We start from the raw sequence: 675 nt of genomic DNA, 5'->3' as shown, positions 1-675 counted from the left end.
CGGGCGGCGACGGGAAGGAAGAGCTAATCCGATCGCATCGAGTCAGGCTCACCAGGCGGCACGTTCGCCCACCGCAGTCTGAAATGCGAGTCACATGCCTACCTTGGACGTTGTGGGAAGACCGTTTGCACCCCCGCCGCGACCCTCTCATTCGCTGATCACGGGTCTCAATTGCCACCGAGGACTCAGTTTCGGGAAGAATTGTCCCGTTTGATCCCACGCGCCATCCAGGCCACGCGGTCCTCTGTCCCGCGAGGCGGCCTGCCAGCGGGCGGCCGGGAGGAGCAGCCTTAGGAGCCTGCAGGCCAAACCGCGCGGTAGCTGACCCGCCGGTGACAACAGAGTCTTACATGCAGTTTGCTGCGGACAGTCCAGTGCCTGTGCCCAGACCGCTGCATTCTGTGGGCCGCGAGCGTCCATTTTCCCAAGTTGGACTCCAGAGCCTCGAAGGTGCTCAGGTTCCCAGGCTCCGGCTGTTTCCCGAGCCTCAGACGGGGCAACGCCATCCTTTACTGAATGCACCCTCCCTCCGCCCACTTTTATTTTATTTTATTGGGCGGGGGCGGGGGTGTTTTTAAAAAAATCTTTATTGTTGAAAGTATTACGTATGTCCCCCTCCCCCATTGGCTCCCCCTTATAGCCCACCCCTGCTCCAGCTGTTCTGTTTATTTTAAA

This window comes from Myotis davidii, unplaced genomic scaffold (assembly GCF_000327345.1).
Source record: "Myotis davidii unplaced genomic scaffold, ASM32734v1 scaffold1745, whole genome shotgun sequence".
In the NCBI taxonomy this organism is placed as follows: Eukaryota; Metazoa; Chordata; class Mammalia; order Chiroptera; family Vespertilionidae; genus Myotis; species Myotis davidii.
Note: the sequence above shows the minus strand (reverse complement) of the source record.